General features: G+C 44.5%; 1 protein-coding gene across 2 annotated transcripts in view; it reads right to left on the reverse strand.

The window, feature by feature from the left end:
* The window catches only part of Smyd3 (SET and MYND domain containing 3), a 556,924-nt gene that overhangs the window by 335,240 nt on the left and 194,422 nt on the right, over nucleotides 1–27,262 (reverse strand). The window lies entirely within an intron of this gene.

Genomic DNA, 27,262 nt, shown 5'->3' on the forward strand with positions numbered 1-27,262 from the left:
CCTAAAGCGTATCCATCATACAAACTGTATCTGTCTCCCAGAGACAAAGAGATTGCCTAAGCTAGGAAAAGGACTCTCATCCATCTCTCCACATCCACCCTCACCCCCAAGAAGCCGACCGCCCTGTGTGGTCGGAGTGCGAATGGATATTCCTGTGAGCAGAGGACAGGTAACGTGGAGGTTACTTCCCACAGAGTGAAACGGCCACACAAAGCTGGGTCTTGGGAGACTACAGCAGAGAACAACTCTTGGGGGCACACTAGAGAATAATGGAAAAGCAGCTGTGGTCAAGGAAGTGGTGCTACATCGTCCCTTCAAACAGACTCTGCCCTGAGCCACAGTGGAAAGGAGGCCCTTGAAATCAGATTCCACTATGACGCAATATTCTGTCTACTTACAGAATTAACGCAAAGTACCTCAGGCTCCCAATTGACACCTTCTCCACCACCACAGAGCCAACCCCATCCCCAGGTGACACACACCTTTAGTCCCATCTGGCAAAGCTGCCTTTTCCCCTAGACATGGGAAATAGTACTATTTCTACTACGCTGTGTTACGTTCTTCCAAGTAAACATTAATCTTCCAGTCTTCCTGTTGCAGCCTCCCAAGGAGCTAAGATTGCAGGCCTGTGCTGCCTGGCCCAGTTGACTGATTTGCTCTTTATACCTAGAACTTTCTATCATCAGTGGCATGCACACCAAGTGTTAATGAAAGAGAAAGGACGACCATCAGCAGAAGTAATAGAAAATCTGTATAAGTTCAGGGTGATCAATGAAGCTGTTCACTAGAGGCCGCTTATGAGAAAAGAGTAGGGGTTGGGGATTTAGTTCAGTGGTAGAGCGCTTGCCTAGCAAGCACAAGGCCCTGGGTTCAGTCCCCAGCTCCAAAAAAAAAAAAAAAGAGAGAGAGAAAAGAGTAGCTTTCAGTAGACTAACGTGCAAGCTTGATGAATAACTAGGAAGGAAGAGAAAACGTCAAATGGGTCAGCATCTTCAGGAGCTGGGATATGGCTAAGTGGGCGAGCACTTACCTCCTGTGTGCACAGCCCTGGATTCGATCCCCAACACCAGGAGGGAAACACCATCAAGCACAAATCTAAATATAGTTCACTGGTTGTTAGATGCCATTTAACTACACAGCCATGACCACACCTTAACTATGAGACGACTGGCCTAGGAGAAAGAACAGCCAGAAAGAGTTAGACTAACCCCTAATGTAATGACAGATCAAGGTTAGGAAATACAAACTCAACTCCCAGCAAGGTAGAAATGTTAACAAAAGGCCTGACGAGGCAGGCACACTGGCACATGTCTGTAATCCCAGGACTTGGGACACAGAGTAAGGAAGATCAGGAGTTCAAGGCCATCCTCCACTGTGTAGTGGGTTTGAGGACACCCTAGGACACAGGAAAAAAATCTTCCCATGATCAACACAGAGTTTGAGAAGAAAGCGGATATGACGGCCTGCTCCTCACAGGCGAGGATCTATCTGCTGCTCTTTGGCTAGACGTTTTAAAGGAATGAGTTGCAACATCAGCAGTGTAGAGCCCTATAAAGAGGCGGAAACGAGCGTTCCACATCGGTAATAAAAGGTATTGCTGGAAGGATTTACAAGATGAGACTTACCGTACATACACCGAAACGCAGGGCCCAGCCTTAATAAATGATGAGGAAAGGCACTGGGCACGGAAGGAAAGCACAGGACCTGAGGTGACACCACATTGCCAAGGGAGCCACGCCAAGGACCAAGAAAGATCGTGGTATATTATTTCCTAAGTGACAGCTTTGCTGTTTGCATCGGACCAATGCAGGCAGTTCGATGGAGAAGCCAAGAATTAGAAAAACAGATGGCATTCGTCTTTTCTAGGATGCTGTTATGTAAGCTGAGAATATCTAAAGGCATATACGGGCCCGAAGGCATCCCCACATTTAAACTAAATTAAAAATGTAAAAGGGCAAGTTTATTGTCCTCTTTCACTGCAGGGGAAAACTTCAGAGATCATAGTCAAAATTCTGGACCGAGGAACAGCAGAGGCTCAGTCTAATTACTCAACCCTAGATGAGAACCCACACTGATGTGGACCAGCCATGTCACCACCATGAGGACCTGGGTGGTGCTCACCAGGCCTCTAGGAAAGCACTTCATGCCTCCTGTACCTTACACGTCTGACTTCTGCTTCTAAAAGTACCATAGTTTTTAAAAATAAACTCAATGTTTGACTCCACCTCAGAATTTGTTATGTTAAAGCCTTAACCCCCAGAGTGTCCCTTAGGGATGAGATCACTGGAGGAGAAACTTAGGACATCAGGAGAAGCAGATGGGCCCTGACCTTCCTTGCAGGAGGAGTGTTCGGATGAAGGACACTTCTTCTTGGGCATGCAGGAGTAAAGTGGATTTTTGGGGAAAAAAATCATTTGCAGCCATGAAGCAAGGCCTCATTAAACAATGCAGCAGGGCCTTGACCTCTGTTTTCTAGTGCTACATTTATGAAAAATAAACCCTGTTTTTAAAACCATCTAGCCTGTGGTGTTTAGCGGTCTTAGCTCGTGTGATACAAGTCTACGCTATTGGTGGTTAAAAATGACCCCACGAACAGAACAAATGAGAGCTTCAATTCTTATGTGACACACTGTGTGGCTGAGTGAACAGGAAATACTTTTCTGAACACGATGGTGGGCAGTATTAAAACAAATATGTAAGCCATTAGAATTAGAGCCATCTCCTTCTGTAAGCGCTGTGGGGTTTAGATGCCACGATACCATTTTTCAGGCAAACACCTTTCTTCTTACTTAAAACATCACCCGTAGGGTGCTCTTTTGTTTTATTACTCTCTACTGAAAACTGCCACTAGCAGGAAATATAAAAAAATTTCAAAAAGATAAAACTCATGTGCAAATATCACAAATATTGCATATGTACATATCTGTGTTAAAAATCCCCACAGAAAATTTCTCTTGTGACTTTTACATAGGAAAGATTCCAGAGTGATGCAAAATTCAATTTGTCTTTGTCCTCGAGAAGCAGAGGCAGGAGGATTTGAGAGTCTGATAAACCTTGAGCTACCTACCCTATGAGAAAGGAAGAAAGAATGGGGGAGAAAGGAAATGGAGAGGTGTGAGGAGGAGAAAGGAGAGAGGCAGGGGGAGGGGAAGAGAGGGGAAGCTTCATTGAAAGAACTGGACTGATCCTATGCTAATGTGCTTACCCTGGGTTTAGAGAGTACTAAATAACAAAATCCCAAATCACATGACCACGGGCCAGAGATCATTTTGGGCCGTCTCACTATGTTTGTTTTGTTTTGTAGACGGGTTCTCACAGTGTAGCTGACTTTCCTATAACTTACTCTGTAGACCAGGCTAGCCTCAGACACACAGAGATCCACCTGCCTCTGTCTCCCCAGTGCTGGAATCAATGGTATGTGCCACCATGCGTGGTCTAGCCTCACTGTTTTCTAAATGAGGAAAGCATAAGTAAAAAATAAAAGTTCTCCTGAGGGGCAGGGCTGGGGTGACTCCCAGCACCCACATTAAAGAGCCAGGCATGGGGGTGAACACTTGGAAAGGCAGAGACAAGGGGGTCCATGGTGCTTTTCTGGCTAGCCTGCTAGAAAGTGAGGAGCCATCTCATCAAACAACAGGACATGCACACACATGCAACAACAACAACAACAACAACAACAACACACACACACACACACACACACACACACACACACACACACACACACACCATAGGGAGGGAGAAAGGAAGGAATACAAAAATGAACAGGTGAACAGACAAAGTGGAACTGTAATTCCCAGGATTGTGTTCTTTTACTGTATTAAGAACTATTCATTTATAAGGACTAAAGAGATAACTGAACAGTTAGAGCACTGGCTACTCTTTCAGAGGATCCCGGGTTTAGCTCTGAACACACACACACACACACACACATACACGAGCGCGCGCGCGCACACCTGTAATTGTGGCCCTTGCAGGGAATGCATGAATGTGGTACACATACACACAGGCAAACATGCATGCGCACAAAATAAAAATAAAAATAAATGAATCTTTCAAAAAATAAGAGAAATATTTTCTTACAAAAGTAAAATCATGACTCTTAAGAAATAAACAAAGGTGAGTAATGCTCTGATTTAAGGGAGAGGAAAAGACATAAGCATCTAAATCACCAACACAGTGTGAATCTGGCCAAAGTAAGGCCATGCATAGGACAGTGGTCTACTGTGCTCTCCAAACATGGCCAGAGGTTCCATGGCAAGACCCATAAACCTTAAGTCATGCTTTCCTCTGAGGAGAAAAAAAGATTAATGATGGTGGTGGTGGTGGTGATGATGATGATGATAATATGTGTGTGCTTGTGTGAAATTTGAGTGTTTGTGAGTGTGTATGTGTGTGCACGCACTTGCCTATAGAAGCCATAAGAGGGTGTTAGATCCTTTGGCTCAGAGTAGCAGGTAGCTGTGAGTGACCTGACCCAAGAGGTAGGAAGAGTAGCAAATGCTTCTACTGCTCACCCACCTCTCCACCTCCATTATCCTTCTGTCCTACAGACCATGGATAAGAAAGGTCAGAGAAGACAAGCAGGATCCACAGAATAGCGGACTATCAAACCGGTCAGAGACACTTAAAAGGAAAAAGGCGTGGCTGGCTGAGTTAACCACAACCCTCTCCCCCTCTCCAAATCGGTCACAGTTTCACAGTCACCCTGAAACCAGAGAACAGCAAGGTGGCTTGCCAGAAAGTAGAATTCCAAATTATTCTTTAGTTTGTAACTCTCTGTAAGGCCAAGATTCATTTCACATCTGTACAGTGCTGGTCACGCCACAGAGCTCCCTCCCCTCTTCTAGGAGCAGCACTCCTGTGACTCAGTAACTCCAGGAAAGCAGCAGATTCAGTCAGAGAGCCTGCCCATGGTACTCAAACTCCAGTCCTCTAAGCCCCGCACAGTTCTCATAAGTGAGGCTGTTAACACATAGAAGAAAGGGTTTGGAAATCCCTTTAGAATCTATGTGGTGAAGGGACTAAAACCAAATTGTCGTCCAGGACCAGAATATAAAATGAAGAATAAAGAATGAAGCCAGCTGTCTAGGCAGTTATCCTGTGCTGACCAATCAGGGGATGTGTACTCAGCTGAGCTCTGATGTGACTCACAGCTCAGATCTGAAGATCTACATTTAAAAAGAAAAGGAAAAGGGGAACCTTTAAACATCTTAATTAAAATGTTTTCATTATTTTAAGCAACACTAACTCCTAAAGGGATCACAAAAATCGAGTTCATCTTCCTGAAAACAAACCTGTTTATACTCACTGTTTGAATAAAAAAAACTATAAATGAAATAAAATACAACCCCCCCACCCCTGGGAATTAGGATTTACTCCTGGAAGACAATGAGAAAAGAATTCAATGAAGCATTAATCTCTTCTACCTAAGATGAAACCATGTCCGGTAAGACTCCTCAGGAATAGCTTTTCACAGGCTGGAGGTACAGCTCAGTCAGTTAAGTGCTTGCCATGTAAGCAGGAGGACCTAATTCTTGTCCCCAGCACTCCTGTGAAATGACAGGCAGGCACGGCGGCGGCTCTGGTCTGGAAAGCTGAGGCAGACAGATCGCCAATGGGCACTGGCCCACTAGCCTGACTTAGCTGACTTAGTGCTGCGGATCAACCAATGAGAGGTCTGATCTCCAAAACGAGGCAGAAAGAAAGAGACCCAAGGCGCACAAGCAAGCACATGCATGTGTGTGTACACACATATACACATACACAAACACAAGCGCACACGCGAATACAGGTATGTGAGGCCAAGTCATCATCAGAGAGCTGACTGGGCTGGACTCACAAGTGCACGTTCCCTTTTCCTTTTCTTTTTAAATGTAGATCTTCAGCTCTGAGCTGTGATTCCCATCAAAGCCCAGCCCTGATGGGTCAGCACAGGATAACTGCCTAGACAGCTGGCTTCATTCTTCATCCTTCGTTTTATATTCTGGTCCTGGGCAACAACAACACAGGCTACCTAGGGGCATGGCGTCCTCACTCACTCAGCCTGTTCTGGCCTCTCGCTAGAACCACAGCCAGAAACACGAGGGGACAGACTCCCAACCAGCTGGGATCCAATGCCACAAAATGGTTCCTCTGGTCGCAAACTGCGCGGTGTGATGGCACATGCCCTGGAGAGGTGCCCAGAGAGCAGTGCGAATGCTCAACACACTGCTCTTTTCTTCCCTTTTTTCCCTGCTTAAGCGCCAGTTTTCAGCCGTTGCTGTGTTTATTGTCTGCGGTGCGGGAGCTCAAACGCAGGGCTCGGTGTGTACGCATGCACTCCACCACGGTGCCACTTAAGCATCTCCATGTTCAAGTGGCCAGGATTCAGTGCCTTTAAATCCAGACATGCAAGTGCCACGCCATTTGCCAAGGGTTCTGCATCCCAGATGCCCCGACCCTCTGTAAGTGGGATCCTAGTTAATGTGTTCCTCCTAAAGATGGGTTTCTAGGGGGTCACATGCCAGCCTTGCTCCCAACCTGTTTTTCCAAGATGCCTATGTTCTAGTTGGACCCTTGTGTTTTGATTTCAGAGCTTTATCATAGAGAAAAAAAATATTTTTAGGAGAGGTGCCTCCTGGCCACCGCTCGCTGTCACTCCCCTACACAGACATCGGTTTGCAGGACGCACAACATCTTGCCCCCACTCAGGGAGGAACACAGAATGACCTTTTAACGGGAAAGAAAGCTGACATCCAAAGGAATGAGTGATTTTATTTTTAAAGCTACTCAGCAAATAAGGCAAACATCTAAGAGTTGATACAGTCGTCGCATCCATACAGCAATGACTTGACTGCCCGAATTAGTAATCGTTATTTGTTTGGAGTGTAGAGTTATCAACTATATCCACCAATCGATTATTGTAAATCTGAATATCGTTATGAAATACTTTGCTAAAATACTCATACAACGAGAGGTAAAAAAAAAAAAAAGAAGAAGAAGACTTTGAGGACAATGGGGGAAGCTAAGGAATTAATCATAAAGAGCTATTTCTGGGACTTTTATCCAAGTGCCTCCATGACCTGGGTTATGTAGGGTCCTTAGAGAGCTGCCTTTGTTTGGAGAGCCATCAGACCTACCAAGGGAAAATGAAGAAAAACAAACCCGAGTTATTGGTGCACGTGTCACAGAAGCTCTTTGTGGCTTTAAGACAAATTGAAGCTTGCAACACCCTGCTTTTAGCACCCGAATGGCTGCCTAAACTCTCCCCGGGGATAGCCACAAGCTGCCCGAGCTGCTGTGAGCTGTACATGCTCAGGCAGGGCAAGCATCTCTGGAAAACAACATCGCCTCCACTCTACCTGACATTTGAGGAAAAGAAGTGGCCAACTTACACATGGTGGAATGTGGGCTCCAGGTTAAAGCCCTGCTTTTGCTTTGATGGAGAATAGCTTAGAGACATGCAGATTGCAGCAGCCAAAGGAGAGGTAACTGGAGGCCAGACCTTATAGTCAGTCCAAGGTAGGGTATTTATGCCCCAGCTTGATTGCTTACTATAAATGTGAGAGACTTTGGCCCTCATGTACCCCCTCCTGGACCAGGTTCCTCAAAATGATGCCCTGAGAGCTGAAAGATAAGTAAAAACACACACAGGCCTTAGACCAGTGGTCCTCAAACTCCCTCATGCTGAGACCCTTTAACACAGTGCCTCATGTTGTGGTGACCCCCTTCCCCCAACCATAAAGTTAGTTTTGTTCCTACTTCATAACTGTAACTTTGCTATTGTTGTGAATCTAGTGTAAATGTGGGATATGCAGGAGATCAGATAGCAATCCCTGTGAAAGAGTTGGTAGACCCCAAAGGGGTCCTGACTCACAGGTTGAAAGCTGCTACCTTAGAATACAGAATATAGCCGCAGCTCGAATCATTCGTTCAAAAGTGTGGAAGGAAGCATGGGGAGCAAGCCGCTTTAGACCAATGCTCAGTAGGACCAAGTTTACGATAGCATGAGTTTCTTTGTTCCCTCCAATTCTCTCTCTCTCTCTCTCTCTCTCTCTCTCTCTCTCTCTCTCTCTCTCTCTCTCTCACACACACACACACACACACACACACACACACACACACACACACACACGACACCTTGCAGTCAGTACACGTATAGTACACTGTGGTGGTGTGGTTATCAGACTCCTGCCCAGTCTGGATCATTCATCATCCACCCAAATTCACCAGGCCCACAAATAATGGTTCTACACACAACAAGCTAGAGGTTTTTTTTTTTAAAGTTATATTACTACATGTCCACGTTTCTCATCATTAACTGTGGGTTACCTTAACAAGTGCAGTAAATGTTTTGGTTCTTTAAAGGGGATGGTACCTTTATAATACCTTTAAAATTTTTTAAAGTTGTTTGTGTGTGTGTGTGTGTGTGTGTATGTGTGTGTGTGGCACAGGTGTGTGGAGGTCACAGGATCACTCTGGAGAGCCATTTCTCTTCTCCTTTTGTCTGAGTTCTGGGTCTTCAGGCTCTCGTGGAATCTGTACTTTATGAGTCAGCCCACTACCCATTTGTTGGTGAAAATAATGTTCTATCTTCAAAAGAGAAAAGTCTCAAACACATGACTGAATAGATATATGGGTACTGGAGGGATTGTATCTAAATAGCTCCACAGAGGACAAGAAAGGATGTTAAACATGTCTGAATTCACAGAGGTATTTGGGGACTAAATTCCTGATGTAAAATGGAGAACGAATGAATACAAGGAATAGAAAGAAAAAGAAAGGAAACCTGGCTGCTCCAAGGTGTGGTGGAGGAGAAAGTTTACTATAGACGTGTGGGAGAGCATAGTCAGGGACATCTGGGGGAGTTTACAGTATACATCACCCTGAGCTGTGCTCTGTGGGAGAGGGGGAGGGAAGGAGGAAGAGGGGACAGAGGGGGACTAGGGGCAGCACCCAGAAAGCCCGAAGATATGAAAAGAGCAGGTAACCAAAATGCTTGGATTATATAGGGGAAAGCAGCCCAGCCCCCTGAGCTGCAGAGTTCAGAGTGCTGGACAAAGTAAACCCAACCAGGAGGGCCCTGTAACAGGTGGGGACTGAGGGATGCAGGGAGAACCTGACAGCCAGATCTGCTCTGATATGTTAAGCAGGCACCTCAGCTGTTTGTCCAGGTTTGAAAGCTAACAGAGAAAATCACAAAGTCTTCCCAGACTGTGCCAGTAGTTCACCCCAACTTATCACGTGGTCCTGGGGGCAGGACTTTCTTTCAGCTTTGTTTTCTGGGCCTATAGCTGCCAGCAGATCACTGGGCTCCTGGATGATCAGACAAGATGGCTGCAGTCAGTCATTCCTGAAGAGCAGGCCATGGCCAGCAGCATCAGTACCAGAAACTAGGGACTCTGGCAAACCGGCTAAACCAGAAATCTCTAACTCTGAAAACCTGAGGAAGAGTTGGATAAAATGAAAGGAAGGAAGGAAGGGAAGGAGTGGAGGAAAGGAAGGAGGGAGGGGAAGGGGAAGGAAGGAAGGGAGGAAGGGAGGAAGGAAGGAAGGAAGGAAGGAAGGAAGGAAGGAAGGAAGGGAGGGAGGGAGGGAGGAAAGGAAGGAGGGAGGAAGGGAGAGAGGGAGGGGAGAGGGAAGGGAAAGGAAGGAAGGAGGGAAGGGAGGAAGAAGATGGGAAGGAAGCAAAATGAATACAAAATCAATCAGAAAAACATGAAGTTTTCTCAGGGGAAAATAAGGCCTCTGATAATTTTTTTCAGTATTTAAGGATTTTAATCTATGCATATCTATACACAGATGGGGCTCTGTGTGGTCTCTCTTTTAATCCTAAAATCACAGATAATTAGACTTTTTAGTAAACATGAAACTATGACCCCATCTGCTGAGCTGCACCATGATTTCTCTGTAACTTAAGGCGGTTGGGAGAAAAGAATTCCTGTGTCCTTTAAGGGCAGAATTACTAGAATTTAGCTGTAAAGGAGTGAGATGACCTGACAGTTTTAGAAAAAGGTACAGTAATAATTCCTACTCTGATCTTAAGATCTTCCAAAAGGGGTAATACTTTGTTCTAGTAGGAGGTGTGTCTTATTTTATTTTTATTAAAGTAGTTACATCACACCCCCTCAAGCCCCTCCCACATCACCCCTACTCCTTCTAAATTCAATAATTCTTTCATCATTATTGCTACATATAGATGAATAAATATTTAAATAACCCTACTGAGTCCATTTGGTATTGCTTATACGCATGTTTCTAGAACTGACCACTGGGTACTGGATAAACAATTAGGACACTCGTCCCTGGGGAAAACCAACTCTTCCTCTAACTGCTAGGACTGGGGCCCAGGTGAGACTTCTCCCGTTCACACTGGCATGTCAATTAGTGATGTCACTGTTCAGGCCTTCTTTAAGCAACCATACTCTAGAGACATCACAGGCAAAGCGATATCCTGTCATATCTAGAACCTTGCCGCAGACATCAGACTCCCTGGTCCTCTGCCATATCTGCCTCCGAGGTCCCCGTTCCGGTCTCTGCCTTTGTTGGGAGGCAGAAGACGAATGGCAGAGTGGATGAGGCAGCAGAGAATCCTGCACCACGCTCAGCCCTTCCTGGGCAGGGGAACAACGAAGACACAAACTTACCACACAGACACCCTCACATTTCAGGCGCGCCTCGTTAATGGTGGTGTGATGCCTTCACGAGCTTCTCTACAGCTCTATAGTTCTAAGGGAACCTGGTTCCACCATGAACTTTAAGAGAAACACATGCAGCAGCTGTGTATAGAGAAACTCAACTTACTTCTGGGTCATTAGTTAAAAGAAATATTGAGAGGGTCTAGGCCCTTCCTAATACTAACAAAGTAAACATTTTAGAGCTGTGCTATCCAAGGGGCAGTGACTAGACAAATGTCGCTATTTAAATTTGAAATAAAATTTAAGTTGAATTATTTAAAATTCAAGTCCTCAGTCACATCTCTCAAGCACTGAACAGACCCATATGTCCGGTGACTGTCGTGCTTTGCAGCAAGAGCAAGGGTATGTCCATCATCACAGAAACTCTGCAGGACAAATAACAGTGAGGAGTACTGCAGCTCTTTGCATGGGCTCTCTTGCAGCTACTGCTACCTCGAGCACCCAATCATCAACTCTACAGGCTTGGCACACAGACAGCTGCAGACTCTCACTTCTTAGTACACAGCAAACTCTCCTGGCAAAGATATAGATCAGAAAAGATAAGCTGTTGTATATCATGATCCTTTCAGTTTCCTACAAACTGACTGTATATGGCAAAACTAAGTTTATACCAACACTCTGCTTTGAGCCAAAAGTCAAAATGGCTATGATGGTAAAGTCATCAGATAGCTAAATGGTTTATCCAACTGAGGGCAACAAAAATTAGTGAGTATAAGTTCATCTCCAGACACAAAACACTACCCTTGTAGTAGACTTCACATTTGCCTCAAATTCCTTTACAGCCTGACACCATGATTCTGACACTGAGCCTCTGTGGCAAAGTAAATGTTCGTATATACATGAGTACAGCGGGCCTCGCTTCTGGCGGCCTACAAGGTCATACATCATCCTGTCAGTCCCACAGGCATGGCTACATCTCCCCCCGCCCACCACTCCTCATCTAAATCTTACCTTTTAGGGCCAGACTTTCTCTATTATAAAGAATAACACTCCTCAAATTTACATAGCTAGTTACTGTGAGTGAAGGGGTCTTTCTGCTCAACACTGGAGGGGAAGAAATCCTGTAAAAGAACCAAGGTTGGTTTTTGTTGTTGTTGTTATTGTTTTGTCTGAGTCTGAAAAGATCCCCAGGCTTGGTCAGCAGCAGCAGCTGTGTGTACGAGGACCAGTGAGGTGCCTCTGCATGAATGCTGGGTGTCCCGTGTGCCTCATACCCACAAAGACATCTCCTATGGAGGACCTAGTTGAGGACTGCCTGAGAGACCAAGGATTGCTGGTGCAGACAATGCCAGCCAATCGGGAACTGCTGTTTAGAAGAGACGCTTTCTTGGGACCAATGGGGAGAGGGTGGAGGGTATTAAAGGAGCTTGTAGTGTCCCTTCTCACCTGCTCCCAGAGTCTGTGCCATTGACTCAGCTGGTGCCGCCTCACCACCTCACCTCCAATCCCCAAAAGCAAGTAGGATTGGGCAGGCAGCGGTGGTTCAGGGCCCAGGCAGCAGCTGCAGGGGTGGCTGCCTGGGAGGACATGCTCCCTTTACATGGAATGGTGAGGGGGCTTCCTCTGAGTAGTAACTGACTGATCCATGGAGAGCTCCATCTTTTTCTTGTTTTCAGATTTATTTTATTTTTCAAATACGGGTATTGCCTGCATGCACAGATAATGCAGACCACATGCATGTCTGGTGCTGGAGATCTCTTAAAACTGTTGTGAGCTGCCATTTGGTGCTAGGAATTGAACCTGGGCCCTCTATGGAATAGCCAGTGCTCTTAACTGCTGGGCCATCTTTCCAGCCACCAGACAACTCCCACTTAACAGCTATTGAAAATAAACTTTAGAATTGACAAAATGGCTCAGCAAGTAAATGCCACCAAGCCTGATGACCTGAATTTTGGCCGCAGAGACTACAGGTTGTCCTCTGACCTCCGCAGGCACGCCGTACCATATGCATGCCCCCACACTGACACACAGAAACAAAGGCAGACAGATAGACACACACACAGAATTCTCTAAATAAATAAGTACATAATAAATAAGTATTTTTAGTGGTAAAGAAAAGGGTAATGTCAGTCTTACACCGTGCCTGCCAATAGTCAATCATGAATGAGTCAGACATTGAAGGAGCCCAACCCTGCTATACTGCTGAATTATTAGTTACCAAATTCTAAGATAGAGCCAGCAATTTCTTCCTTCACACAGCCACAGGAGAGTCCCTTAAACTCCATGCAGAGCACAAATCCCACGGAGAGAAGGCCTTGGTTGAACCTGGTGGATCACATGACCAAATAGACAGGAATGTGAGAACGGAGGTGGTCAGGGAGTAAACAGGGTAAGAGGTGTGTGGGGTGAGACAGCAGAGGGCTGGTGTGAAAGAAATCAGAGTGCATTATATGAATGGGCATGGTAGCACACCCCTCTACCCTCCTGAGGCAGAGGCCAGCAAATCTTCGTGAGTTCAAGGACAGCCTGGCCTAAATAAGTTCTAGGCCAAAACAAAGAGAATGTATTAGATTCAATTGTGAAACTACCAAAGAAGAATGTTAATAAGTCATATTAAGAATAAGATGCTACTTTTCTGGGCAAAAATATAAATGAGATGTAATGTCTAAAATATTTTCTACTTTCCATCACTCTACTATATATCATTTAATATAAATTAAATCATTTATTTATTAGATCTCTCTGATCTCTAGACGTTGTTGAGTTCTAGACAGGGGTAGTGTTGGCCAGGAGAACACCTAATGCAGCTCCCTGTTGTCCTATCCTGAGTGCTGGGTGGTTGTATGTGACTATCACCCACTCGAAAAGTCGTTCCTTGGCATAGATACTGCAGGTCATATTACTTCTCACTGAATAATTAAGTTATTAGGCACCCGGCAAAAAAGAAATATTCTAAGGGGCAAGTACAACTGTGTGGCTGCTTGCACGTCTAAGCCTAGTCATAAACGTGTGGAAGTCCATGGAAAATGAAAGCACATGGAGCTGAGCAGAGCTCGGCTGCGGGATGCTTGTCTCCCGTGGAGAAGGCCCTGGCTTCATCCCAGGGTTCCCCCTGCTCGCAGAGGCTGCTGCAAAGGCCCTTCCCAAGCACTCCCCACTGCACCCCTGACAGAGTCCTACACATCTGTGTTCCGTTCACTTCGTGTTCCTTTTTATTTTGTTTGTATAATTCTAAGATATCCACAACAGAGCATTCTTTCCAAAGAAATGTAAGTTTAACAGTTCTGGTCCCCAACATTTAACAGAAATGGTATATTGCCTAATATAAAAACCCAAACAAATTAAAACTGGGACCACCTCCTCCTGTCCCCCTAAAACACCCCTGGATCTAGGGGGCTGGAGAGGCAGCTTCACAGTTAAGGACACTTGTTCCTTGAAGAGGACCTGGGTTCAATTCCCAGCACCTACAGAGTGGCTCAACACTGTCCATAATTCCAGTTTCAGAGGATCTGATGCCCTTTCAGGCGACAGGTACATATATGTGCAGACCTGCACGCAGCTAAAACACACATACACATGAAAATATAAAAATACCTAAAATCTTAAAAGTTAAAAAGTGGGGGGGGGGCTAAAACTCTTCTGTGTGACAAAGGAGCAAAGGCCCAGCAGCCAGGGCTGGGATCCTGGTTTCTGAACTCTTTGCTATGGGAAAGCGGGGCTCACTGAGGACATGGCTGCTCTCAGGACACAGCAGGGGAAGACAAAAGATAAGCCCGGAGTATCATATAAGGCTGTAAGTCAGGATATCCGTTTAAAATAAACGTATGAAAAGCTTTCCAACGATGGGGAATGTCAATGGAACATAACCCAACAAGGTGGTCGGAGAGAGGAGACTTTGAGTGACAAGCTAGGGCAGGTTCAAATGTAACTCAAAATACAAAGCTAGTGTCTCTACCACACACCAATGCAAACACCTAACAGAAGAAGAGATAGATATCCCGTCGAGAAACAATGCCAGTAACGTGTGTAGCTGTCACAGATTCCTTTCACAGGGAGGACAAAACTGCACGCCCATCAGTGTGGGCTGAACACAGCAATGTTCTTCAAATGGCTGTGGTGAAGATACACTGGTCATGTGATTAAGGCCAACACCAACTGGTCATGCGATTGAGGCCAACATCCACAGTAAGTCACAGCTTTCTTGGCGGGGAAAGGGAGGGCTAATGGAATCTGCACTTTTTCCCCTCTCTGTGTAACTCAAATCTGTATGTTACTCCACCAAATACAGCCACTTCAACAAATGTTACTTCTTGCTCCATAAGGTGCATCCCACAAATACTTGACCAATAGTTCTGAAAACAGGCCGGACCATCAAAAGTCGAAGTCTGGAAAGCTGTCATGGTATCTGAAAGCTGGGATAACACAATGACTAGAGCGGTGTGGCGGGAGGCAAAGTCGGGAAAAGATCCTTATGGGAAAGCTAAGAAAGTCCGTATAGTACAGACCTGTGCACTGATGCTGTTCACTAACTAAGAGTGTGCAGCGCTAGGGCAACTGTGAACAGAGTTCACACTCTACACTGTTCACACTCTACACTGTCATCACAGTTTTGCTCTAAATCTAAGATACTCTAAAAACTAAATGTTCAGTTTTATACACTCTGTCTAACACCAGGCGGTACCATACATAATTTTAGGTTTGTGCTAAAGATGCGGGTCTGACATTGTAATGGTGGAGAGATGAGAAAGCTGGGACCCCCAGCTTCTATCCCAGCAACAGCACCAAGCTAACTTTTATGACATATTCTTGCCATGTGGGAGCTTCAGTGACATTCGTATGATACTTGCTACACACACACACACACACACACACACACACACACACACACGCACATGCACATACAATTAATAAGCAGTATGTCCCCATTAGCCTTAAGCTTCTCATCACTGGGTGGCCATATGCAGTAGTGACCCTGCCAGCAGGTGGCTCTCAATAACACAGAGACACAGTCAAGGCAAGTTTCTCAATGATAGAAACCAGCTACTCATGGCTGCCTCTGAGCAGAGAGCCAGAGCCCTCAGTCAGCAAGTTTGCATGAGAAGAACACTTTGCTTACTTCTGCTCTTCAGAGGATGCTAAAGAAAGACGGCGTTCATTTTCACAGGCCACACGATATAGCATCCAAGAGGAACCTGGGAAGTCTCTGAAGACATTTTCAACAATAATGACCAGAGTATACAGTGTCACATTCATTAAAAATATACATGGTAAGATTTAGAATGTTTTCCTCCCAGTAACTGAGTCTCAGGTGAATATTCACACAGCAATTGCAAGCGGCTGTTCCTACTGAAGTTAGTGGTTCGAGGCCTGTCGTCTTAGGTCTACAAGGTAAATGGTGCTCCCAAATTACTAGGTCTTAGTATACAGTCGTGAATGTTGCATCCACAACGTTTAGCAGGAGAAATATACGACCAATATCAATTACTGAAGGCCACAATTTTTGGCAAAGACTCAGAATCTTACAGGACCCTCAACTTTATTTAAATATAAAACTTTAAAATTTTCTTTTCATTTTTTTTGTTTTGCTTCTTTGTTCTGTTTTGTTGTGTTTTATCTTGTGTGGTTCGTGTGTGTGTGTGTGTGTGTGTGTGTGTGTGTGTGTGTGTGTGTGTGTGTGTGTGTTTTGGGTTTTTTTTTTCTTTTTTTTCTTTCAGACAAGGTTTTTCTGCTTAGTCCTGGCTGGCCAGGAACTCAGAGCTCTGCTTGCCTCTGCCTCCTGAGTGCTGGGATTAAAGGCACGCACCACCAGTGCCTGGAATATTTTCTTCCCCACATTAAATAAAAAGACAAAATCAAGTGAACACATGAAAGGCATTCAATAATTAACCATTCTTCTAGAAGCCTCTAATTGACCAATGGGAACTGAGGCCTTTAAAAAAAAAACAAAAACAAAACTTAAAATTGCTTAATTAACTCTTTAGAGTAAAGTAAACAGTTACTACAATAGGAACCTAATTTAATTTGGGATTGTACCTCCGAACACCTGCTGGATAAGGACCACCCTCACCACCACCACCTTCTGTGAAGCCTCTGAACTGAGAGCACCAAGAAACAAGGGGCTTTTGAATGCACTTTGAATATACTCCAGCTCTAGACCTGGGCAGACAGAGGAAAAGGCAACCAGCGAATATTTCTTGCCTTTTAAGGAAGAATGTTTGGAAAAATCACTTCATAAACAAGTGGGAATTTGGGGTGTATTAAGGCACAACCACTTTGCCCACTTTAAGTTTTAAAAGTGGGGAGGTGGCTTGGGACACAGTTCCGTGGCAGCATACTTGCCCAGCATCTGAGGCTCTCTGTTGGATCCCTAGCACAGGGATGGGGTTAGAGGAAGTGAAGTCACCACCCAGGCTGGTCCTGGAGGTGAGAGGAATGGGTGCTGAGCAGATATGAACGCAGATACTCACTGTACCAGAGGAGAAAGGGTTAGTTAGGGGAAACCAGCTTACCCTCAAGAACTCTACTAGGCACCGTGTTTGTACATAGATCCAACCCAGTTCTCTGATAAACACATGAAGGGGAGCTGTTGCTTTACTAGGCCTGAAACAGAAGTCCAGAGTGTGTGTGACTTTGCTAACGTCATCAGAGATGACAGAGATAAGATGTCTCTTATGTGGCATCCTGTGAGGTGTTAAATCATGCACGGCCTCGGGAATGCAAGTCATCCTGGACAACCAGTATCCTTGACAGCCAGTTGGTGGTCTTTACAAACACTCCTCAAGGATGCTGCTATCTGTTGACATGGAAACCAAGGTTCAGAGCCTAGAGGCAGAACACAGCAACCACAAGGAAAGAAATACTCATAGAGACTAACAAATGCATTCCCTCAAGAAAATCAGAGTGCATTTCTATATCCATCAGCCTGAGTGAATGACGCTGATAGTGTGGGACACACACACACACACACACACACACACACACACACACACACACACCTAATCCTTCAAGTAGACAGCCCTACTAGTACAGGCTCAGAAGCACTCACACTTCTTGCACCTATTTAAAAAAAGGTTTATTTGTTTTTATTTTCTATACGTATGCAGTGCATGGAGGTCAGAAAGGAGGATCCCTGGAACTGGAGTTACAGTCAATCGTGAGCTACGGCTAGGAAACACATGCGGGTGCTCTGTAAGACAGGCTGCTGACCCATCTCTCCGGCCCCTATGTGCATTTTTAAAAAGCAATGCCATCTCAACACTTTCTCCCCAGATAGAAAATGAGCGTCCATCTCTGGATCAGGTAAGGCACACGGGTGCAAATTGTTTCTGTCTGAAGTGGCGCGTGCAGAGACACCAGACGTCCATCCCTCTTTTAGTTGCCTTGAGGACCAAGTAAAGAGTTGATGCTTTGAGTGAAAGCATCCTATACCACCACAATGGCATTCCTCAGCCTCTTTACACAGGAAAGGGCCAAAGGTTTCAAAAGACCCCCCCCCAGTGTTCCTTTCACTACCTACAGTGAATCCATGGGGTATATTGTGGGTATCTGACCCCAGGGCAATGTTTCACTATAATGAGTTAGATTAATCCAATAGACCTTCATTGGAGCTTTAGCCAGATGTGGAACTGACACTGGAAATGTGTCTGGCCACAGTTAGATGTGGCTTCTGCACTCTTAGAACCAACAGTCCCAGCTCCATCAGTGTTCTCCTCAGAGCCATTTTGTTCACTTGCAAGAGCCGGCCTAGTTCAACAAATCGTGACTGACCAAAGCAGCTCTAGAGAGGAAATCTGGCTTCCACAGAGGTCTGTCTCGTTAACTGGTAAATATGGCTGCCCTTCTGGGCACACATGTCTCTGTTGTCTCTTCCTTCAGTGACAAGAACACCATTCAGACAGGATTAGGGTGTTATCTTTAAAGGTTAGTGGTTCCAAGTATGGCCATGTTCTGAGGAACTGGCAGCTGAGATTTAAGCACGTGGGTTGGGGTGGACACCACTCAGCCCATTGTATTTTCTCTCCACAGCTCTCCTTTGATGAGGAATCTTCTTCAATAAGTAACATCCTCAGATTCTTTTCAACTTGAAAAGATTTCGATTTGAGTCTTTTCCCAGCTCCGTTTAGCATCTTCCCTCACTAGGAAGATAGGCTTCTCCAAGTCAAACGTAACTAGCCAGGTCAGAAACTTGATCTCTCAGCCTCGAGATCAGGACCACAGGTGAGCCTTCCAGTCTAGACTGTAGTTCATTCTAGACATAGTCAGGTTGACAACCAGGAATAGCCATTACACTATCTCAGTCACTTAAAAAATTACTTATGCACACATTTTAATATTTAGAATGTAGTCAAACATCTGGAGATAGTGAACATCTATGAATTATCAGAATAGAAGACTAGTGTTTATTAATTACATATGTCAGGGATCCTGTCACACCTTCATTAAGAATCTACTGGTGGGGGGCTGGGGATTTAGCTCAGTGGTAGAGCGCTTGCCTAGGAAGCGCAAGGCCCTGGGTTCGGTCCCCAGCTCCGAAAAAAAGAACCAAAAAAAAAAAAAAAAGAAGAAGAAGAATCTACTGGTGGGCTGGAGAGATAGCTCAGTGGCTGCTCTTCCAGAGGTCGTGAATTCAATTTCTACAAATCCCGTGACTTCTCACAACCATCCACAATGAGATTTAATGCCATCTTGGGCATGCAGGCATTCAGAACATTCATACATGAAAAATACATAAAGAGTCTACTGACTTTGAATTGTAAACTATTTTAATATAACTTTAAATTTCTAGGGAAACTATAGCTGACCAGAACTAGTTTTTAATAGGCAGCCTAAGGCTTGACTAGATTCCTGAGATTCCCGTGTGTTCTGTTTTTGTTGCTTTCTGGTGGTAAGGAAACAGACCGAATTGGCAGTCACCCCTGCAGCTGGTGCATGGTCTGGTTCTTCCAGAAGGGTGGGGGAAATGAAGAGGAGAGCGAGAGACTCTGTACTTCCAAAGGGGAAGCGACTAAAATCACAGGAGTCAGATATAAGAATATAGAAAAGAGGAGGCAGAGAGATAAGCTGGTGGCTAAGAGCACTGGCTGCTCTTCCAGAGGACCAGGGTTCGATTCCCTGCACCAACATGGAGGCTTGAAACCATCCGTAATTCAAATCTAAGGAATCTAATACCCACTTCTGGGCCCTGTGGGCATGAGGCATGCACAGGACATGCAGGCACACATGCAGGCACACATGCAGGCACACACATAAAGTAATAGGAGCGGGTGGGGAGAGGAGTAGGAGACAGATTTCCAGGGCAGATCTGGCAAGCAGCCAGTCCAGCAACTGCAAACTAGCTCGGAAATACAAGGACATTAACTTTGAACAAGGTTACCAGATCCACCAGGGAGTCTCCACTGCTCCAATCAAATGCCGTATTCCCTCTTTCCTTTTTATAATGCACAGGACAACAAAAAGAAGCAGTGGTTTTTCTCCTAAGACCCCTTCCCGACAAGATTCATGGTGATGAGGCCTAAGCAAAGCACGTCTCCTTTAAGAAAAGGGACATGAGGTATGGTGTGTACTGTAAATGTCAGTTTCTTTTGGTCGGGTAAAACCCCATCTCATGACCTCTGTCTTTCATCACCAATAAACTCTGGATCATGCCACTAATTGAAAGCTATGAAGGGTGAGGAAGTACTTGGCTTGAGTGGTTTCAGGAATTGCCTATCTCTATGTTGAATTCATTCCTAACAGAAAACCAAGATTCTCACTTGTTAAAATCGTCTTAGAAGTAGAATACAGGAATGATCAACATATACGAAAAGGTAGAAATAATCTGAATTCAAAATTAATTTTTAAAAAGAAAATAGGTCTGTAGTCTTCTATTCAACTAAATATCAAAAGAGAGAGGAGGGGGGAGGAGAAGCCTTACTTTCCAATCAATATTCGACCGTAAACCAATGCGAGAAAGTGAGGGGGGTCCTGAGTAACAAAGCTGTGGGAGATAAACCTGCTAATCAGTCAGGCGGACCTCATATTCATGCTGACTGTCACAGATGCGGATGTGGAGGTGGGATCATATGGAAAGTTCTGGTAATACCAACATCAGACAAAAAACGACAGAGAAGAATTCTGCACGGAATGTGTATGCTTGGAAGAAAGATTACAAGTATTATTCTTCTCTCGCCACAAATGCAAAACAGGCGAAATCAATAACCAATTCTATTTCTGGGATTCATTCACTGTGCTGCATAAAGGCAATTTCAGACCAGCCTGAAAAGAACTCCTTACTCAGCGTCTTCTCAGACATGTATATCTGTCATTCTCCAAAACACATACCTCATCGAACTGTGGCACAGACGGCACTCTCTGAGTAGTGCTTTAGCGAATCGTGGGGCGGTTGGGAAAGCCCTCAAGTGCTGGGCGCTTCAGAGTGCGTGTACTACATTTGAACACTTGGGGTGACCACTCGCCATTTCATTGCAACTGATTTAATGACTACAAAGCCTAAGTAGTCAATCCCCTCTTAAATACATTGATTTGCCGAAAGCGCTGGCGTATCCAGAAGCAGGCTGAAGAAAGTGGAATTCCCTGAACATCTCATTCCTGATCATGAGCATGGAATGTTAGTCTACGAAAGCCATGATGTCTAAGATCGGTCTTAGTCACATTGCTTAAAGTGAACATGCCCGGTCACTTCTATACAGAATAAAGACACTAGGCACGGAGCACAAAAGTGAGGGTTAAGTTCTCATGCATCTAGGGCATATGACTAGGCTAAAGCCACCGGTCGCACATCAGTCACAAAGATGAATTTGAAAGAGAAGCAGATGCATTATCACTTACCTGGACACAGGTTTCTCTTTAATCTTACTTATTTATTTAACTTTGGATTCTGTGTGCGCATGTGTACATGGGTTACATGTCCATGTGTGCAGTTATGAACTGCCTGACATGGTTGTCAGGGGCCCATTACCTGACATGGAACCCCAGTCAGAAAGATTCACAGGGGTTTTTAACAGCTGACCCATCTCTCCAGTTCATTTTAGGTTTCATGCCTCTTCTCCCCACAACAGTCTCATTTTTACCACTTACTCCTGTTACAGTAACCCTAGAAACCTTAAGACCCATCAGAACTCCATGGTGGAATCTGTTAGGACCTGCCCTCCTATTTCAAACTAACAGACAGCATTAGGGTGGGAAGGGCCAACGAACTGGAAGCTACCTAAATGAAGGTGATATGGAAAATACCACATCACAAGAGCATGAGCCATGGGAAAAGGCTAGCCACTGACACATTTATCAGGGACCCTTGTACAAAGACTAAAAGATGAAACAATATCCAAAGAAAAGATGTAGGGTGAAAACAAAGAGCAGGAAGAGGGAGAGGATCGGGAGGAGGAGGAAGAAGAAGAGGAGGAGGACAGGAGGAAGAGGAGGAGGGGAGGAGGAAAAAGAGGGGAAGGAGGAAGAGGAAGAGGAGGAAAAGGGGGGAGGGAAAGGGGGAGGGGAGGAGAAAGGGAGGGGGAGGAGATAAAGGAGGGAGAGGGGGAAGGGAGGAAGAAGAATAAGGGGAAGGGGAAGAAGAGGAGGAAGAAGGAGGAAGGGAGGAGGGAGGAGGAAGAAGAGGAGGAGAAGGAGAAGAAGGAGAAGGAGAAGAAGAAGAAGAAGAAGAAAAAAGACTGTATTGTCCACAAAGTAAAACAACTACAGGTGATGACCCATGTTTGGTTTTGTTTTCATTTGTAACCAGAAAAAAAAATTTAATCAAATCTGACCCTGTGAGAGAGGATTCATTTAATTTGCTTTTCTATTTGTGATCTGATTTTTTTCTCAGATCAGTACTTTTTGGTACTATCAGTTATTTAGACTCCAGTGTTCACAGGAATTACAAGAGTAGAGTAGGAAATGGACAGCTTTTTAGAGCTCAGAAAGCTATACATTTGGAGAAGTGTGGTTGGCAGATTGGTCTAGCTAGCTAAGACCTGCCACTGCCACAGCAGAAGGAAGTTCCAAAAACGGAAGAGTGACAGAAAGGATGAGCTTCTAATGGTCCTCGTGGGAGACAGGGTTGGGAACGGACAGGAAGCCTCTGGAAACAAGGCAGGAGGAAGAAGCTACCAGGGCAGGAGAAGCGATCCCCAGGCTGGCATCTGGTTGGCTGTTAAGACAAACAGCCTGTGGCTTTTGCCCTTACCTTATGGAGACACAACCGATGTGAACGATGCAGAGAGGAACCAAAGCAGATGCGACCTGAGGATCCTCTCCAGTTCAGAGAAACACCAAAATCTGACTTCATGGGAATCTGGTTATTTTATACAAGCTTAAAATGACCTGCCAGGCCAAACCCCGGCAAAATGTTCACTATTTTTAAAGTTAAAGATGAAAATGTGAAACTCCAAGCATCGTTTGCATCCTGGCCTGGGAAGAGATAAAAATCAGGCCGGCCTTGGCTTCTCCCTTTCCAAGAGGAAAATGGCAGACTCTGCAGTACAGCCACACCTTTACCTTTCCTGAGAGGAAAAGGCCTTAGTGGCTCAGCAGCGTCCTGCCGAGCTTCACTGGCAATTTACGTCTTGAAGCTGTGCAGATGTTCTCAGACTGGCGAGGTTTGCAAGTGTATGCGTGTGCGTGCATGCATGCTTCTTCTACCCAAGGGAAATATGGACGCTAGAGAGAGAGATGGATTTACCAGCTCCCAGCTGCAACGGCTTGGTGACGACGCCCAAAGTATTTCAGTTCTCATCGACTATGCTAATTTATCTTTCCAGAGGAGATAATAATAAAATCAACATCAGAGCGGTATAGAGGAGCTTGACCCTCGAAGAAGGGCACACACCAGTGCCCAGGACACCCTGGAAACACAATCAGCCCTTGGAATCCATGAAGCTGACACAGACAGCAAGATGTCATAGTGCTCGGTATCTTGGATAAACAGCATAGCTTTTCCAGACAACCTTATACACATCCTGCCATGCACACTGAACCTAGGCTTCACCTATGATGCCTAAGACAATGCAAACAATGAACAAACAGAAGTTACAGCATATCGATTATAGAAGAGGGTCTGGACCTGCACAACTTACAAAAATGACCTTCATGCTGCGGCAAGGTAAGCCACAGAAACAAAAGGTTAGCTATTTAACAAACTGTGGCTGCCACTGTTGTTATCTTACAGACTACAGGGATGGGTGGAGGAAGGACCAGAAAACTGGTCTTTTCAAACACTAGTGAGTGCCAGTGTAGTTACATAATTAAGTCTAGTTAATGGCTGTGAATGTGGTAAAAGTAAAAAAACTGCTGAAGGAGAAACTGTCAAAATTGTCAAAAATTCATATCAAGATGGCCTTAGAGAAAAAAAAGAAAGAAAGAAAAAGAAAGGAAGGAAGGAAGAAAGAAAGAAAGAAAGAAAGAAAGAAAGAAAGAAAGAAAAAATTTGGAGCAGAAAAGAAAATAAAAAATATATAATTTTTAAATAAGTATCTAAAAATTAAAATTTGTTCTTAAACATTTTAATTTGATTTAACATCTTCTCAGGGCATTGAATCTGAATTTTAAGAATAAAATGTTCTAACACTTGTTTTCTCTCTTGTTACATGAGAGTGGTCTCAATTTTGCCTCTTAGCCCAAGAAATAAAAAACAATCACAGTCTAGCTCTAGTGAAAAAGAATAAACAGAACAGGGCAGCTACATGCTGGAAAGAGAAAATGGCTGTAAGGTATGAGGGAGAAAAATACAAGAGAAATATGCAATTTAAGACATATTTTATTTATCTATTTAATGATTAAAAATTGTATTTATGACTGCAAAGCTTCTGTAAGGCAAAGGACACTGTGGTTAGGACAAAACGGCAACCAACAGATTGGGAAAAGATCTTTACCAATCCTACAACAGATAGAGGCCTTATATCCAAAATATACAAAGAACTCAAGAAGTTAGACCGCAGGGAGACAAATAACCCTATTAAAAAATGGGGTTCAGAGCTAAACAAAGAATTCACAGCTGAGGAATGCCGAATGGCTGAGAAACACCTAAAGAAATGTTCAACATCTTTAGTCATAAGGGAAATGCAAATCAAAACAACCCTGAGATTTCACCTCACACCAGTGAGAATGGCTAAGATCAAAAACTCAGGTGACAGTAAATGCTGGAGAGGATGCAGAGAAAGAGGAACACTCCTCCATTGTTGGTGGGATTGCAGACTGGTTCAACCATTCTGGAAATCAGTCTGGAGGTTCCTCAGAAAATTGGACATTGAACTGCCTGAGGATCCAGCTATACCTCTCTTGGGCATATACCCAAAAGATGCCCCAACATATAAAAAAGACACGTGCTCCACTATGTTCATCGCAGCCTTATTTATAATAGCCAGAAGCTGGAAAGAACCCAGATGCCCTTCAACAGAGTAATGGATACAGAAAATGTGGTACATCTACACAATGGAATATTACTCAGTTATCAAAAACAATGACTTTATGAAATTCGTAGGCAAATGGTTGGAACTGGAAAATATCATCCTGAGTGAGCTAACCCAATCACAGAAAGACATACATGGTATGCACTCATTGATAAGTGGCTATTAGCCCAAATGCTTGAATTACCCTAGAACAAATGATACTCAAGACGGATGATCAAAATGTGAATGCCTCACTCCTTCTTTAAAAGGGGAACAAGAATACCCTTGGCAGGGAAGAGAGAGGCAAAGATTAAAACAGAGACTGAAGGAACAACCATTCAGAGCCTGCCGCACATGTGGCCCATACATATACAGCCACCCAATTAGACAAGATGGATGAAGCAAAGAAGTGCAGACCGACAGGAGCCGGATGTAGATCGCTCCTGAGAGACACAGCCAGAATACAGCAAATACAGAGGCGAATGCCAGCAGCAAACCACTGAACTGAGAATAGGTCCCCTATTGAAGGAATCAGAGAAAGAACTGGAAGAGCTTGAAGGGGCTCGAGACCCCATATGTACAACAATGACAAGCAACCAGAGCTTCCAGGGACTAAGCCACTACCTAAAGACTATACATGGACTGACCCTGGACTCTGACCTCATAGGTAGCAATGAATATCCTAGTAAGAGCACCAGTGGAAGGGGAAGCCCTGAGTCCTGCTAAGACTGAACCCCCAGTGAACTAGACTGTTGGGGAGAGGGAGGCAATGGGGGGAGGGTTGGGAGGGGAACACCCATAAGGAAGGGGAGGGGAGGGGGATGTTTGCCCGGAAACCAGGAAAGGGAATAACACTCGAAATGTATATAAGAAATACTCAAGTTAATAAAAAAAATTGTATTTATGGGCTAAAGAGATGGCTCAGTGGGTAAGAGTACTTCTGCTTGCAGTGAGGACCCAGTTTAGATTCCCAGCATCTACATGACAGCTCACAAGCATTTGTAACTCCAGTTCTAGGGGATGTGACGCCCTCTTCTGACCTCCATGGGCACCAAGCATGCATATGGTGCACATATGTACATGCAGGCAAAACATTCATACATAAAATTAATATATTGCCCCCAAATTAACCCACCAAAATTATATTTGTGAGAAAAATACATACATATATATACATATACATATATATATAATAACATTTTCCCTGAAATCTAAAGTAAGAATCCATTTGCTTTTATTACTTTTTAAATATCTTGATAAATTGAGAGAATGGTTCAGTACTAGGATATTATCAATTACACACTTGGGAGAAGTCTGAGGTGTTCTTGGGGTGAGAAGGGGTGGGCTTGACTGAAGTAGGGGCCTGCACACACTAGGCAAGGGGCTCTAACAGGAGTCCATACACCTGGTCCTCTCTTTACTTTGTATTGTGAGACAGGGACTTACTAAGTTCCTTAAGCTAACCTTGCATGCCCTCTACCACCCTGACAGGCCAATGAACCTGCCATGCTCCTGCCACAGACCCTGAAGCATCTGGGATTGAGGGCTTGCTAAACCGTCCCATCTAAATCCAAGAGATTTCTAAAGTGCCTGAACATGCTAACAAAGTCAAGTTGAACTTAACTGACAAAGCAAACATCCTGTAACTTTCAGGTTTCCTATATGAACCATCCACGGCTGAACTGGCTCCCAGGAGGTGCCAGACACCCAAGACTTCCCAGATGACTCCCAGTTTACTCAATCATCTCCACAAGATGTTTTACTGGAAAAATGACTTTCTCTATAAACTTGTGCTATCGAAAGTCTTAATAGATTCCTAAGTGACCATATGGCCTGAAAACTTCCCGTATATGCATCTGTCTAGCACTTTAAAGAAATTATGAAGAGATTGTGGTTTTCTGGTAATAAGAAACTTTCAAAAGTTGCATTTTACGTCTGTGGGATGTGAATGATTTTAGAATGATACTTATCTTTACCCCTCATGGGCTCACTGAAAGCCTAGGTCTCCCTCTCTGCAAGCACTTTCACTGACATGGGAGATCTACTACGTGAGTTATTGTACACCAAAAAATTGGACAAGGGGCGTTCCAAGGGCCCAGGCCCTGTGACTAAGACTGAGACATAGTCACTGACTCGCTCCATGCAGGGCATTGTCAAGGATTTGATACTACTGCCTAGATGTCCAGACACTGCCGGGCCCAAGTGAATGGAAACAGACAGATGGCTATATACTCGCTGCACGCCACCGATGACTGAGTTTAATAT

The sequence above is a fragment of the Rattus norvegicus genome, chromosome 13 (genome assembly GCF_021556685.1).
Source record: "Rattus norvegicus strain SHRSP/BbbUtx chromosome 13, alternate assembly SHRSP_T2T, whole genome shotgun sequence".
Classification (NCBI taxonomy): Eukaryota; Metazoa; Chordata; class Mammalia; order Rodentia; family Muridae; genus Rattus; species Rattus norvegicus.